General features: G+C 39.4%; 1 protein-coding gene across 1 annotated transcript in view; it reads left to right on the top strand.

Annotated features, from left to right (window-relative positions):
* Positions 1-14549, top strand: part of SLC10A7 (solute carrier family 10 member 7) — a gene marked incomplete in the record, with an annotated part of 287910 nt that overhangs the window by 229853 nt on the left and 43508 nt on the right.

Raw genomic sequence — 14549 nt, 5'->3', positions numbered from 1 at the left:
GCATTTGTAATGCCTAAAATATCTTTTGACATTTAAACTTTATTTCATACATTTGTATACATTTTCTATTATTTAAGAACTGTATTCAAAAAGAAGCTCACCTAAAACAAACGAGTTAAGCCGGCCATAGACGGTTCAAATCTTGCCCGCTTCAGCAGGTACCAGCCGAGATTCGATCTATGTATGAGCAAGCTGAATATACCCAAGTTGATTGATCAACTTGGGTACAACCAGCCTGTCAGATTTTACATGCAATTATAGCTGCTAGCAACAATCATTGTGTTTGGTGGGAACGGCTTACACCGCCCCAGCGATACCCTGAAATAACTCCGGGAGTGATGTCGCCGGCCGGAGCAGTGTACGGGGACCACTACGGGGCTTCGATCTAAGGCGAGTATTTCATAATGAGCTAGTATGCTATGCATACTAGCACATTATGCCTTTGCCTTGCAGGTGTTTTTTTTTTTTTTTAATGGGTTTACAACAACTTTAATATCGGGTAAAATCAGTGGAAGATCCAACACCCAAGGCAGCAGTAGCTAAGTTGGGAGAATATAAACAGGGCTTCAAAGCAGAAGGGTAGCAGAAGTCATTCTATTTTGGTAGGACTTGTTTCCACCCAAACCTCATGGATTTGATTAAATTGTTCTTCACTTAATTTCCATATTTTATACGCTTGTTATTTTATAAAAATACAACCCACTTTTAACCTCAGGGCTGTTCTTTATGATGATATGTATAAACAATGTATAGCAAGACCTTTTTTAATAGTCATGTAGCAAAGGTGAAAAAAAGAAAAACATGGAGTGACTATGTAAAATATACCAGTGTAAATGGAGAAGTTTTTAGTAATAGTAGAGCCACATAATCTTTGTGCTAGAATGCTTAACTAATCCTTGCGTACAGTTGTTGAGCCAATAAAGACAGAACAGCTCTGCCTCTGGTCAATAGGCAAACAAGAGAAAATTCTTAGCTAAAATTGTGGGTGACAGATCAGATTCTGAACACATCCAAGTTATTCTCTGGAGGTGTCTAATGAACGGCCTCTTGCTCAAAGCTCTGCAGATGTCACCAGCAATGTTAGTCCAACATCATGTATTTTTAATTAGCTTTCAGATCATCAATATTAAATAGTAATCCAGGCGACATATTTGTGAGCACATCCAGAATAACAGAGTTGAGTCGCATCTCAACATTAATATGTATGTTATATTAACGATATGTTGTGATTATAAGGAATTATTTTCATCATCTGATAGGCAAAGGGACACTTACTTTTATTATCTCTGCTTTTTTATGATCTTGTACGTTCCCATGCTCTTTGCAGCCATGCAGCAAGAGTTTTTAAGTTTGTCCTGCTTAACTTTGCAACATAGATCTGTTGTTGTCAGATGTAGATTTTTTTTGTTGCATTATATAGCCAACATAGCTGAAAATTGTTTATGTGGCTATTGATTAAATAAAAAAGACAAGACCCTACATGACTTCCACTCCTCCCACTTCAGTATTGTAAGCCAGTTTGTCATATTATCAAAATATTAACCAACTTCTTGTTGGTAAATAGGTGTTAAGTGCCATGAACACGAATGACGAAAGATGGGGATTTGTATGCCCTTCTCATGCTGCTCATTTCCCAGATTCCTGAAATAAAATGATCAAAACACCATTGCACTCCATAAAGAGTTTAAACCTCCTTATGATGAGTTTCTTCAAAAAGAAAAGTGCATATGGCATCATGTTGTGGTTTTTTTTTTGCCACTACAGCACCAATTGTTTTCAGTGGCTTTTCAGGAGAGAGGGAATTCCGCATAGTGATACAGTATTGACTATTAACTATTGTGTTAGCATTTGTTGACTATAAGTGAACTTAAAATTAGGGCTGTGGAAATTAAAGATTAATTCCTCGATTAATCGATTAATTTTTTTGATCGATCAAAATTATTTTGATCGGTACTCACGTCTCCGCCGGCTTCCGGGTCTTCAGGGAATTCCGTTGGAGATCCGGTGACATCACGGACATCGATGGCTTTGGACTCCTCCCCCCTTCCCTTTATTAGCAGACGGAGGCACTTGGGGAAGGGGGGAGGAGTCTGGTGATGTTGAAGTTCTGATTGAACGTAACGCGTACGGGGGAGGAGCAATGCATGACGTCACCCGCTGCTGCCCTACGGAACTAGCACTTAGATCTTTTCTTTCTACCCATGACCTGGCGTCCTTGCTGAGATCTAAGGAGACGTGAGAGAAGTTTATGGTCCATGTTAACCCTTTTGATACCCGCTTGCATGACCACCTGTTTGCACAGGGGTCCATGCCATAAGGTGAGAGTGATTAGTTAGACTGGAGGTGGAGGGATTGTCAAGCTACTGTGAAAAAAAAAATTACGTCCGTGCTACAGTTTGAATTTAAAATGTATTTGTGTGAACTGTGAAGTCATGGATTGTGGAAACTAATTAGTGTCGGGTGATTGTATATAGTGTATACCACATTTACCACTGACTAATGCAGAGTTGCAATGCAAGGAGATCAGCTAAAAGTAGTTGGATCTGTATGTGCGTTATAATTAATCTAAATTAGTTGATCGATTAAAAAAAAAAACGATTAATCGAACACAAAATTTTAATCCGTAAAACAGCCCTACTTAAAATGCTAGTTTTTGAAAGTCCCTAAAGGACATATCCAGTTGAAGAAAATGTTGCCTGCTTTTAGATGCATCCCTTTTCCAAAGCCTTTTTAGAATAATCAGCATGGCCTAGAGGCCTAGTTAACTAAAGTCTGTTTTGCAACAGCAGATTATATGTTCTTATTGGTACCAGTTAATACTGCAGGCAAAATCTGAGAAACAACTGCTAATGGATTGAGTATAGTGGTGTGTATTGCTCTCTTGGTCTTTGCTTATATATTTAAAGCAGAACTATAAGCAAAACCTTTTCTTCTAACCCGTCAGATTTTTTTTTTTTTTTGCCATCTCTGTCCAATTTTGGATATTTTTCCCTTCACTTCCTGTCCCATAGCCAAAAAGGAAGTGAAAGGAAATCCCTCCAAATTAAGGGAATACCTTGGGGACCCCCAGGTCATCAGAACTAGTGTATCATTTGGAAGATTTCCCCTCTCTTACTTTAGCTTTCAATGATAACCATAAACAGGACAAATAGGGTGAATCTCATTAACGGGGGCACAGAAAGCAATCAAAACCTGACAGGGGTTCTAATCCCTCTTCACTCTATCCAAAACTAAAAAAAAAAAAAAAAAAAGTTGCCTTTAGTTATACATTTATGGACTGAGGGCTGGTGAATTAGAAAAGCAAAAGTAACCATTAGTACAGTGGTTCTCAACTCCTGTCCTCAGGACCCACTAACAGGCCAGATTTTAAGTATTACCTTGGGGAGATGCAGAATAGAATACTGCAGTCACTGAGAAGCAAATGATATCACCTGTGATGTATTTCAGTTATCTTGCAAACCTGGCCTGTTAGTGGGTCCTGAGAACAGGAGTTAAGAACCACTGCATTAGTATATTACTGGTAAATTCAATCTCCATCTTGTTAAAGCGGTAGTAAAACCTGCTTTGTTATTTTTACCTACAGGTAAGCCGATAATAAGGCTTACCTGTAGGTAAAACTAATATCTCCTAAACGGGCACCATTTAGGAGATATTCACCTTGCATGCAGCCGCTAACGTCAGTGGAGCATACGCTCTGAAGGTCTGGCATACCGTACCAGACCTTCAGAGCTTCTTTCTGGAACCGAGGGCTCTCGTGCGCATTTGTGGGAATGACATTATCGCGGCTCTGGCCACTCAGAGTGCCTGAGCCCGCAAACCTGGAAGAAAGGGGGAAGATGTCAAAATTTTATTACTGAGAGTGAGACTGCGGGTGCCTCATTCCCTTCCTCCCTCTAAAACTCCTTTTAGGGCTCTCCCCACTTTTTTTTGACAAGATTGACAGTGTTCGGGAGTTTAGGGGAATAGCACCACTGAGTCTTCAGTCAGACAGTACCCCTGGTGTGTAGTTTAAGTACTGTACTACATTCAAGGAACTTCCTGGTGCTTTTCATAACAAGTTGGAAGATGTCTGCCTCCAGCGGTGACTGGGCGCAGCTGAAAGGGCTTCATTCTAAGGTAAGTATTTCATAATGTGCTAGTATGCAATGCATACTAGCACATTATGCCATTGTCTTACAGGTGTTTTTTTTTCTGCAGCGGTTTACTACTGCTTTAACACTCTCCAAGAACTGGCATGTGTATCTCTATAACAGATCCTACCTCTGTCTCCTATATCAGCCATTACATATCAAGTTTGGCAGAGTAATAGTATCATATGGCACCAGTTCAATTCTCTGTATGCTCCAGGGTTAAGTCCTCTTTTTAGCATGTATCTGAGCATAGCAGTCAAACTTTGTGCCATACAGCTGTGATAAAGAAAGTTGATTTTTTTTTTTTTTTTTTGTAACAGCCCTATCAAAACTGTTCTGAAAGCATTTACCCCTTATCTAATATGTAGACCAAAATAACTATTTGTTCAGTGGTTTCAAATATATATGTTTTTCCACAAAATGATATCTGATCTGACATAAGCTATCTTGACAGCGCTATACAAGTACCTGAAATAAATAAATAAGGTTAGCCATGTTTTCTTTTATATAATGTGTCTGGAATTGTAGTTGGAATTAAAAGCGTTTGTGTGTGTGTCAGATTTATTATGACATCAGCACACAAACAATATTGATGGGTGCTGCCCAAAATAAGTTTACCAGATGTGTGCAGGTCAAAAAAGTCTGCCCAAAATTTAAGTTGACATCCACTGGACAGATAACGTGGGTGATCCATGCACCTTGAACAATACAAATATACCCCACCATGCAGTCAAGCTAACCAGCATAGTGAACTATAATTTATTATGGGCACCAGTTCACAAAAAGATCAGGGAACTGGAGAAAGTGTAGAGAAGAGCAACTAAACTGATTAGAGGCATGGAGGAGCGCGGCTATGAGGAAAGATTAGAGGAACTGAATTTATTCTCTCTTAGATTAAAGATTAAAGTGGTTGTAAACGATCACCTTGTAAAACAACCCATTTCGTTTAAAATAGAAAGGAGAGGCAAAACCTATTTGTATAGATATAAGTGGTCCATATAGTGAACTTGGTATTGAGTTATTCACTTTAAGGTCATCACAAAGAACAAGTGGGCACACTTTACATCTGGAGAAAAAGAGATTTCCTTTCCAAATTAGGAAAGGTTTCGTCACAGTAAAGTGGGGTACACACTATCAAGAAAATCTGGTGAACCTTAGTCTAATCTTTCTCGATGTTTCACAGCAAATCGGAACCGATGAAAGAAAATTTGTATGAACATTCTCACGAAAATTCTCGTATGCCAAAGGCTTTTTTTTGTTGTTTGTTTCTATTCATGCTCAGTCTTTTCTGATTTTTTTTTTTTTTTTTCCTGTACGAAAATTGTACGAAATTGCTACACAATAAACACAAATCGTTTGTTCTGTTCCCGTACGAGAAAAATTTTGGAGTTTGTTCGAGAAAATTTGTATGAAAATTCGGAATCGGCTGTCGAAAGTTGTGTACACACTATATGACAATCATACGAAAAATGAATTGGATGAAAATGTTTGCCCGGTTTTATTATAGTGTGTACGAGCCTTAAGAGCTGTGAAAATGGGGAATAGACTCTCTCTCTCAAGAGCTGGTTCTGTCCAGCTTGGTAGATTTCTTAAGAAAAAAAAAAGGCCTGGATTCTTTGCTAAATGTACATAATATAACTGGGTACTAACATTTATAGACAAAGTTGATCCAGGGAATATCCGATTGCCTCTTGAGGGATTAGGAATGATTTTTTTCCCCTGCTGGTACAAATTGTATCATGCTTTGTTTTGTTTTTTTCCTTCCTTTGGATCAACTGTGGGTATAGGATTGTGTATATAGCACTGTATAATATAATATATATATTTTTTTTTATTGTTTTTTTCCTTTTATTGGTTGAACTAGATGGACTTGTGTCTTTTTTTCTTTTCAATAATTTTTATTGAGTTTACATAGTAACAACAAATGTTTCATAGCATAAACATAATAGTTAATAAAAAATAACTATGAGTAGAAAGATATTATAGTTAAACAGTTATATCAAAGTGTATATATTTATTAAACTTTTCGAGTGATCGTTTGGGCCATGAGTTTCTTCTGGTCAGAGATGCTACGCTCGCTTCCCCAGCACCCCTATTGGGAACTAACTGTGCTGTGGGAGACAGGCCAGCTCTCTCTCCTCTTTCACTAAAGCGTGTTCCCATGACTCTTTACAGCATTAGCTACATTACTACTAAAATGTTGGTAATTCTGATATATAACTGAGCAATACCGCTTGTATAACATAACAGAAAATAAAGAAGAAACCTTAATAACATGTACCAAAATGTTATATGAGTGATCAGATTTTTGATGTTACATTTCTTTCAAGAATATTTTAGTCAGTAACTGGGTAGCATGCTACCCATGAGTTCCAGAAGAAAGTAAATTTAGGTAGGTTTTGTGATTTCAAAGCGAAATGTTTTTCATAAGTGTATTGTGATTGAACTCTTTGTATCACCTCAGAAATTTTGGGAGCTTTTGTAGATTTCCATTTGGACATGATAGTTAGTTTTACCGCAATAAGAATATGCGTAATTACGGGTAAAGCCATCTGTGGTGTCTGCGGAATGATAAGACCCGTGGCTTTCGTTATTAGGGAAAAAACTGTTTTCCAGAAGCTTCTTACTCCTTTGCACCTCCAAAGTATGCAAAATGCCACCTTTTTCCCCGCATTCTCTCCAATAAGTGGGAGAAGATGCTGGGTAAATCAGGGCTAGTCTAACTGGCATTAAGTAGGTTCTATACAGTATTTCAACATCAGTTCCCAGTGATTCAGACAGTGGGAGTAGCGAAAGTGAGACTGAATCGCTGTTTGCCACTCTTTCTGCGTTTATGAGGACTCCCAGTTTTGCATATTGGAAGATTTTTGAAAGATTCCTTTATATTGGGGTAGATTGTAGAACCACGACAGCCCTTTTGGTTTGTCAGGGCTAGACAATAGGTATGTCCAAGTTTTGCTGTGCACCCTATAGTGTATATTTGGGTTGCACTTGTGAAAGTGGGTAATTTGAACATGAGAAAAGGATGCCGGACTAGGTTGTTTGGATAACAATTCTTTGTATGTCAATATCTTATTTTGTAACCATGATTGTTTTTTTATATTGGGTATTACATACGCGTACATTTGTAGTGGGAGATCAGTACATTTGTCCAATGTGTCCTGGGGAACTATTGAGTGTAGCTTACTCCATGCTTGTAATGTGGCATCTATAGAGGGAAAGGCCCTATAGTTTAATTTTATATGTGTCAAATGTGAAAGTAACAGGGAGGGCAAATGTCTATTACCTACCATGTGTTTTTCAATTTGCAGCCATAGTTTATCTGAGAGTGGGTCGAACCATGCTTTGATATGGTCTAGAAGGGCCATGTAGTGGTAATGTTTAAGATTGGGAAAATTTACTCCCCCTGAAAGTTTGTTTCAGTAGTAAGGGGAATTAAATTTTGGCCATCTTCCTTCCCCATATGAATTGTCTAAATAGTTTGTCAACAACTTTAAAAAAAGCTTTCCGGTATTAATATTGGTATGGTTCTGAAGTAATATATAATTTTTGGTAGAAGAATCATTTTTATAGCTGTAATTCTCCCCAACCATGTCAATTCAAAGCTTGCTATATGCTGCATGTCTTTCCTAATTGTATCAAGCAATTTATAAAAGTTTGAATTGTACATGGAAGTTGATGGGGACGTTAGAGTCACCCCTAATTATGGTAGGTTGCTTTAAGTTGGTCTTTCAGTGTCCGTGTCAAGCCTATCGACATGATAAATTATTTATTTGGGCGGCACAGTGGTGTAGTGGATAGCACTCTCGCCTAGCAGTAAAAAGGGCCGCTGGTTCGAATTCCAACCACGACACTACCTGCCTGGAGTTTGCATGTTCTCCCTGTGCCTGCGTGGGTTTCCTCCGGGTACTCCGGTTTCCTCCCACACTCCAAAGACATGCTGGTAGGTTAATTGGATTCTGTCTAAATTGTTCCTAGTATGTATGAATGTGAATTAGGGACATTAGATTGTAAGCTCCTTGAGGGTAGGGACTGATGTGAATGTACAATGTACATGTAAAAGCGCTGCGTAAATTGACTGCGCTATATAAGTACCTAAAATAAATAAAATAAATAATAAATTCATTTGAGTTTAGTTTGTAGTAGGGTGTCTTTTTTTTTTTTTTTTTTCAACCAGACAAACTATGTAAAGACTTCAAACCTTAAGCCCTAGTCAAATCGCATGCCAAATTGGTGGCTATTGCCGGCAATGGCACTGTCCAAATTGGTGCGACGCCACATTTGCGGCGTCGCAACAATTTCCAAAAGTAGTTTTTGTACTACTTTTGGCAACTTTGGGGTGCAATTTCAATAGACATCTGTGCAGAAACCTGCACAGATGTCTCTGAAATCACCCTTGAAGTTGGGACTGACATGCAGGAATGAAATGGTGCGAGTTCAGCTGAACTCGCACCATTTCATTCCTGTTGTCAGTGTGAACCTAGGCTTAAACGTTTAAAGTGATACTAAACAGAAAAGTGTAAATTGCCATAATTAATTTACATCATATATACCATGGCATTAGCAGAGTAATAGAAGCCCTTCCCAAGCATCTTTCCCTGCAGATGCCAAAGAACAGGGAGAGATCAAGTGACCACATGACAGTGCTGCAGGAATAAGATACTAAGGATAAAAAAAAACACTAAAACGCAAAATACAGTGCCAAGATACAGTGGAGACAGAAAGTATTCAGACCCCCTTAAATTTTTCACTCTTTGTTATATTGCAGCCATTTGCTCAAATAATTTAAGTTCATTTTTTTTCCTCATTAATGTACACACAGCACCCCATATTGACAGAAAAATACAGAATTGTTGACAATTTTGCAGATTTATTAAAAAAGAAAAACTGAAATATCACATGGTCCTAAGTATTCAGACCCTTTGCTGTGACACTCATATATTTAACTCAGGACATTTCTTCTGATCATCCTTGAGATGGTTCTACACCTTCATTTGAGTCCAGCTATGTTTGATTATACTGATTGGACTTGATTAGGAAAGCCACACACCTGTCTGTATAAGCAGCTCACAGTGCATGTCAGAGCAAATGAGAATCACAAGGTCAAAGGAACTGCCTGAAGAGCTCAGAGACAGAATTGTGGCAAGGCACAGATCTGGCCAAGTTTACAAAATATTTTCTGCTGCACTTAAGGTTCCTAAGAGCACAGTGGCCTCCATTCCATAAATGGAAGACATTTGAGACGACCAGAACCCTTCCTAGAGCTGGCTGTCCGGCCAAACTGAGCTATCGGGGGAGAGGAGCCTTGGTGAGAGAGGTAAAGAAGAACCCAAAGATCACTGTGGCTGAGCTCCAGAGATACCGTCGGGATATGGGAGAAAGTTGTAGAAAGTCAACCATCACTGCAGCCCTCCACCAGTTGGGGCTTTATGGCAGAGTGGCCAAACGGAAGCCTCTCAGTTCGACACATGAAAGCACGCATGGAGTTTGCTAAAAAAAAAAAAAAAACACACCTGGAGGACTCCAAGATGGTGAGAAATAAGATTCTTTGGCCTGATGAGACCAAGATAGAACTTTTTGGCCTTAATTCTAAGCAGTATGTGTGGAGAAAACCAGGCACTGCTCATCGCCTGTCCAATACAGTCCCAACAATAAAGCATGGTGATGGCAGCATCATGCTGTGGGGGTGTTTTTCAGCTGCAGGGACAGGACGACTGGTTGCAATCAACGGAAAGATGAATGCAGCCAAGTACAGGGATATATCCTGGACAAAAACCTTCTCCAGAGTGCTCAGGACCTCAGACTGGGCCGAAGGTTTACCTTCCAACAAGACAATGACCCTAAGCACACAGCTAAAATAACGAAGGAGTGGCTTCAAAACAACTCTTGAATGGCCCAGCCAGAGCCCTGATTTAAACCCAGTTGAGCATCTCTGGAGAGACCTAAAAATGGCTGTCCACCAACGTTTACCATCCAACCTGACAGAACTGGAGAGGATCTGCAAGGAGGAATGGCAGAGGATCCCCAAATCCAGGTGTGAAAAACTTGTTGCATCTTTCCCAAAAAGACTCATGGATTTATTAGATCAAAAGGGTGCTTCTACTAAATACTGAGCAAAGGGTCTGAATACTTAGGCCCATGTGATATTTCAGTTTTTCTTTTTAAATAAATCTGCAAAAATGTCAACAATTCTGTGTTTTTCTGTCAATATGGGGTGCTGTGTGTACATTAATGAGGAAAAAAAATAAATGATTTTAACAAATGGCTGCAATATAACAAAGAGTGAAAAATTTAAGGGGGTCTGAATACTTTCCGTCCCCACTGTATCTTGGCACTGTATTTTGTGTTTTAGTGGGGGGTTTTTTTATCCTCTAAGTATCTTATTCCTGCAGCACTGTCATGTGGTCACTTGATCTCTCCCTGTTCTTTGGCATCTGCAGGGAAAGATCCTTGGGAGGGGCTTCTATTACTCTGCTAATGTATGCTCTCTACAGTGTGAGTCTGTGTGTGGCCAGACCTGATTGATGCTGCGCCAGTCAAATGAAAAAAAAAAAAAAAAAGAATTCCAAGACCAATTTAATTTAGATTATAAATAAATGTTTTCACATTTGTTATTTTTTGTGCATTGATAGGTTGTAGTCAAAGATGGCTGACAGGTATTAGCAATTACATTAGCCATATTTAATACTGATTTATATTAAAACTAAGTGTTTTTGTTAGTTTCTTAGTGAATGTAGTCAGCATACTATATCCTGCCTTGTTCAGTACAGACACAAATTTATGAACCTGTCTGAGACGGGTACATGAATTGGATGCAAGCACCGACACTTGGTACTGTGCCCTGATGAAATTCAAAATGGCGTCTACAACACCCTTTATGGATCCCACCTGTTTGTTTAATATCTACAGTATATACATATAAGTCTGACAGGATATTCTACATCAAGTATGCACAGGTTACCTGATGCACAATAATACCACAGTAATTGTACAGTAAGGCGGCCAGATTTTTAAAATGAAAATTCGGAGGCACCCTACTGGCCATGCCCACTTTTAACCACACCCCCAAAATCACTACCCGCCCATGTCAATCATTATTTAAACAGTATAAACAATATCTACATGTCAATATTACCCATTAAAGCCTAGTACACACCATTCGTTTTTGAACAAAGAAAAACTGACAGCTCCGGTCGGATCCCATGTTGGTACAGCGATCTCTCCCACTGAGCTATTGTGTTCTGACAGGGGGACATCTGCTGGTTTTTCAGTATGCATGTTCAACAGACGGCTGGCTTCTGTTGGACCGACTGCCATACACACAGGCCGAATGTCAGCCGGTTCAATAAAAACTGCAAACCTACCAAGACATGGCCGTCCACCTAAAATGACAGGTCGGGCAAGCAGAGCATTAATCAGAGAAGCAGCCAAGAGGCCCATGGCAACTCTGGAAGAGCTGCAGAGATCCACAGCTCAGGTGGGAGAATATGTGCACAGGACAACTATTAGACTTGCACTCCACAAATCTGGCCTCTATGGAAGAGTGGAAAGAAGAAAGCTATTCTGAAAGAAAGCCATAAGAAATCATGTTTGCGAGAAGCCATGTAGGGGACACAACAAACATGTAGAAAAAGGTGCTCTGGTCAGATGAGACCAAAATTGAACTTTTTGGTCTAAAAGCAAAACGCCATGTGTGGAGGAAAGCAAACACATCCCCATTGCGAAACATAGTGGTGGCAGCATCATGTTTTGGGGATGCTTTTCTTCAGCAGGGACAGGGAAGCTGGTCAGTGTTGATGGAAAGATGGATGGAGCCAAATACAGCGCAATCTTAGAAGAAAACCTGCTAGAGTCTGCAAAAGACTTGAGACTAAGGCAGAGGTTCACCTTCCAGCAGGACAATGACCCTAAACATACAGCCAGAGCTGCAATGGGCTGGTTTAGATCAAAACATATTCATATTTAGAATGGCCCAGTCAAGGTTCAGACCTAAATCCAATTGAGAATCTGTGGCAAGACTTGAAAATTGCTGTTCACAGACTATCTCCATCCAATCTGAGAGAGCTTGAGCTATTTTGCAAAGAAGAATTGGGAAAAATATTACTCTCTAGAGCTGGTAGAGACATACCCAAAAAGGTGTAATTGCAGCGAAAGGCGGTTCCACAAAGTATTGACTCAGGCTGAATATAAATGCACACCACACTTTTCACGTATTTATTTGTAAAAAATGTGAACACCATTTATCACCTTCCTTTCACTGCACAATTATGTGCCACTTTGTGTTGGTCTATCACATAAAATCTCAATAAAATACTTTTAAGTTTTTGGTTGTAACATGACAAAATGTGGATAGTTTCAAGTAGTATGAATACTTTTTCAATGCACTGTAGTTACCTGGTGCAGTGATACCACTGTCAGTCACTGTATGGATTGGTGACTGTCAGGTATGTACAAGTTACCTGATGTAGTAATAACACCTTCAGTCACTGTACAGGATAGGTAACTATCAGGTGTGTACAAGGTACCTGATGCACAGTGATACCATTGTCACTGTACAGGATGTGTGTATGGGTTAACCAACGCACAGTGATACCATTGATAGTCAGTGTAGTGGGTTACTTTCTTTACGCTTTCATGCCATCTTCTACTCCTGCACATAAGTGCTTGTGACAGACCTTTATTTTATGTTTTATATTAAAGAGCAATTTATGATTAAATGTTAATGACATAGAATTTTCACAGTGTGCCCGTATATTCTACCAGTTTGAACATTTTTCAAAGAAGCACACCAAAACCCACTGTTTTCCATGAATAAATAATGAAAAGCATGTCTGCACATTATCATTCATGCATTCTCTAGTTACCCAGCCACTGATTAACCCTTGTGTAGTTGTCAGTAACGAGTTGCCAACTCTGTGACACAAGCCAAGTTTGTATAGCACTACTGTTGTTGGCAGCTGCTTTTCAGAGTTCTCTAAAATATTCAGAGGATGCTGTAATCTGCAGTGCTGTGTGCAGATAATAAATTACTGAACATATTGTTTCTGTGATGCTGAACACTACAGATTATTGTACAAGTATGTTGTTTTTAGTAGCACTTTCCCCACAAACATCTGATTGAAAGCCGCTAGCAAGTTTTTAGAGTTCCACTCCACCTTTGTGAAAAATGTCATATTGTAGTCTGAATATAAACAGCAGCAGCTTTGTAAATGGTATACATCTCTTTTATCTGTTATCCTTGTACAAACTTTTGAAAAATATATATAGTGCCTAATAAAGGTCGACTGATATATCGGACGATATTTGGCCTTTTTTAAGAAATCTGCATCGGCCGATTATTATGCAAATTAGGCCGATTGTGAGTGCGGGGATCGGAGGTAGGGGCGGGCGGAAATTTCCCCCCAGGCTGCCTATCTTCTGTTCAAAATGACCGCTATCACATCCGCTGTCTGCTGACTTTTTTTTTTTTTTGGTGGAGGAAGTCAGCCACGGCAGCCACCGATTGGCTGTTACCAACCACGCTGCACTCTGGGAGATGTAGTCCGGAGGCAGAGGCGCAGCGCGTCAAGGGACGATTGGAGCTGTCTTCTCTCTGTGGTCAGGGGAACGGCCGAAACAGAGCTGGGAGCATTCCGCTGTGGGCACTGATGAGGTGGCAGTGAAGGACATTGTTAGGCTGCACTGGTGGGCATGGGCTGCACTGGTGGGCACTGACGGGCTGCACTGATAGTTTTGCTTGCGTCTATCTAGCAAGGTTACTTTGTGGTATAAGCAAGGAAGCTGAGACTTCTGCAGTGTGTAAATGTGCTTTTACTATACAAAGATGCTGTACATACAAAACTATTACAATATTAGGAATATAATACAAGACTGACAGATATCTGTAACAAGCAAAATTCCTAGCAAATGAACAGCCTATGGTCTATAACAGTACAAATACACTTAAGAGTTACTTAACTTTGGTTACTGTATGTTTGTGCTCTCCATTGGCAACGATTCTCCTTGAGACCAGGCACTTTCTTGTATCATCAGTGGCTTCTGATCTTAAAACATGATGAGCCCTTTCCCAGTCTCTACTCATCCTTTTTATTTGTACAAGTTTGCTGACAAAAGTTAATGATTACAAACTTGTTTCCATAACAACCAACAGTCATTCTTTCAGTTTGAGAGCCCCTCTTACCTGCTTACTGTAGCTATAGAGACAATAGCCTATTCAAACTGTCAATTGAATACAACAATGGTATCTACATACCCATTGTATATAACAGTATTTGAGAAATATCTACTCAAGCTAAAACCTGACAGTAATCTGACCAAATACTATTGTAATATTGTCCCATGTAATGTTATGTCTGATTAATATAAAAAAAATCATGTTTTAACAAACGCAACACATTCCGCCCTAGATTTTTTTTCTTT

This window comes from Aquarana catesbeiana, linkage group LG01 (genome assembly GCF_042186555.1).
Source record: "Aquarana catesbeiana isolate 2022-GZ linkage group LG01, ASM4218655v1, whole genome shotgun sequence".
NCBI lineage: Eukaryota > Metazoa > Chordata > Amphibia > Anura > Ranidae > Aquarana > Aquarana catesbeiana.
This window is presented reverse-complemented; position numbering and strand designations above follow the sequence as displayed.